Here is a 2,514-nt window from a genome sequence, read left to right as displayed (position 1 = left end):
AAGTCACATAATGTGAGAAAAATAATTTTAAAGGCTTTGTTGAACCTCTACATTCTCACTGAGGGGACCTGTTGGCCTCAACCTGTATACTATACACACAGAAACAAAATGGGTAGTAAGTATTATATATAAAAGAGAAATAATACAAGGTCCCTGTATATTCAGAGGGAAATAATGCCTAATACCCACAAGGGGCACAGAGACCGATACAAATTACTAACCCTCCAGGGAGAACCAAGCGAGGTTGGTAGAGGACAGGAAGTCCTCCTGTGTCCTGGGGGTGTGGCAGCGAGGACACTCGGGGACTTCAGGGATAGGGCGGCATCCAGGCCAGATGCACTGTGAGTGGATGGCATGTGTGTGGGGAGGGGCCTTCGAGGCTGGAGAAAACAAGTGAGCCAAGAAGCCAAGCCACAGAGGCACTCCTACCTCTCCAGGAGACAGTGGAGTGTTTGTTTTGGGAAAAGGGATGTGATCTAGTAAGAGACTAAGCAACAGAGAAAGGAAAGCCTCCTGCAGGCAGAGCCAGACACAACGCCAGTGGGGAGCAGCAGATCAACAGACCACGTCGGTCTGTGTGACCATCAAGAGGAGGCCCAAACGTCGTCCCAAATGCTGAGGCTCCATATCCTCTTTGTGGAGGGTAAGAGGCCAAGAGTCACCCCCCAAGCCCCTCCCCAGCCTGAGGCCCCAGCCCTCAGAATCAACACTGTCTCCAGTAAGAGCCTTCCTTCATGGAAAGTTTCTGCTTCAAAAAAGCGAAACAAAAACAACACAAGCAAACAAAACTCAAAACAAAAAGAGACATCCCAGTGACCTTTAACCCTCATACATCACCTCTGCCCACATGGAGCTATTACGAACAGGGTGCCCTGTTCCTTAAACTGATTCATTACTGCAGAACAGAACAGAATTTTGCATATCACTGCTCCTACTATATCCCCTCCCAACCCAAAAAAGTAAAGATCACAAAAATATAAACTTACCCCAATAAAAGCCAGTATCAACTTAAGGATCCTCCTGTAAAATTACCTCTAACCTAGGATATTACAATCCTCTTCCGACCTATTTTCAAAATATCCTCATTCTGAGAGCTCTGGAGGCATTATAAACATTGGTCACATTAGATTCCTGTTCTTGAGGTAGTTCCAAGTCTTGAAACACAGCAAGTTTACATATTTTTACATACTACCACTGAGGGCTAATTAACATAAAGGCCTTTAACAAGTGTCCTCACCCTCTGATTCACGGTCAGATAACAAACCGGGTTTTCCTCACATGATACAATCTAATCTAAAACTAGAAACACACAGAGATTAAGTTATACAAACGTAAAAAATAAAAAACAAGCAGAAAAACAAAACATAAAAAGGAATCTTTCCGTGGCGTCACACTAAGTCTAAATTTCGCTACAAACAAAAAAAATTTACTTGGTTTACAAAAGCTATAGGTATTTTATAAAGTACTAAAGAAATAACAGCTTATAAAAATAGGGGGAGATTTTCATATGGGAGAATGAAACTAAAAGCATCTCGTTGTCTGACAACGAGTTCGTCTAAAACGTACCGTCCTCAATAAGTGGTGTTTGGCAAGAGGTTTGCTTCATAGGCGCGGGGCTGTTAGCAGACGCCTGCTCCAGGTGGGCCAGCGAGCCCTGGGGGACGTCGGCCGGCTTTCTGTGCTGCCCGCTGACGTTCTCCAGCAGCTGATGCCGGGGCCGCAGCTTGGTCACGTGCTTCTGGACCAGCGCATCCTTCCGCGTAGCTCGTTCCGTAGTTCCGAGACATCCTCTTTGATAACTTGCTCTGGCTTCTGGACAGATAACTGCAATCTTTTCTGTAGGAAGAAACACTCTGTCTGTCTTGGAATAGCCAGAAATTTCTGGATACATTGATCAATACCGGTTTGAATTTCTTCCTGGTCCCTGCCACTGACATAGCCCTGACTCACTGAAGAAGCAAAGCAAGCCTCGAAAGATGACTCCCACTCATCCACCAGGTACTCGGAGAAGACCTCGGGGCACCTGGCGCGGCCTGAAGAAGCAATGCCTGGCCCGGGAGTCCCGGCGGGGGTGGCCCAGGTCCGGGTGGCTGCCCAGGGAACATACCTCCCAGCTGAGCCGCCATTTCCCTCCCCTGTGAAATGGCGGGGGGGGGGGGGGGGAACAGCTTCGTGTCTATTAACTCATGTATTCTTCATAAGAGCTATGCAAGATAGGTACGATTCTATGCCTTGTTTTACATATGGGGAAACCGAGGCACAGAGAGTTAAGTGACTTGTCCAGGGTTGCGCAGGAAGTAAATGACAGCTCCTGGCTTGAACTCAAGCAATGATTCATTCACTCAATTACCGAGCACCCACTCTGTGCCAAGTGCTGTGTTAGGCACTGGGGGTGAACACCGAATCAGACACAAACCCCAGTTATCAGAAATTAACGTGAACGACAGATTCATCAGTGGACGATGAACTTATAGTGAAATGAGGCTTTATCAGTCATATCCACCTTGGAAACTG

General features: G+C 46.8%; 1 pseudogene; it reads right to left on the bottom strand.

The window, feature by feature from the left end:
* Window positions 1-1,555: 1,555 nt before the first annotated feature.
* Window positions 1,556-2,126, bottom strand: LOC109445807 (mediator of RNA polymerase II transcription subunit 28 pseudogene; annotated as a pseudogene).
* Between the last annotated feature and the right edge of the window lie 388 nt (window positions 2,127-2,514).

The sequence above is a fragment of the Rhinolophus sinicus genome, chromosome 1 (assembly GCF_057876585.1).
Source record: "Rhinolophus sinicus isolate RSI-liver-muscle chromosome 1, RSI-T2T, whole genome shotgun sequence".
Taxonomy (NCBI): Eukaryota; Metazoa; Chordata; class Mammalia; order Chiroptera; family Rhinolophidae; genus Rhinolophus; species Rhinolophus sinicus.
The sequence above is the reverse complement of the archived record's forward strand: the minus strand, read 5'-3'. Positions and strand labels throughout refer to the sequence as shown.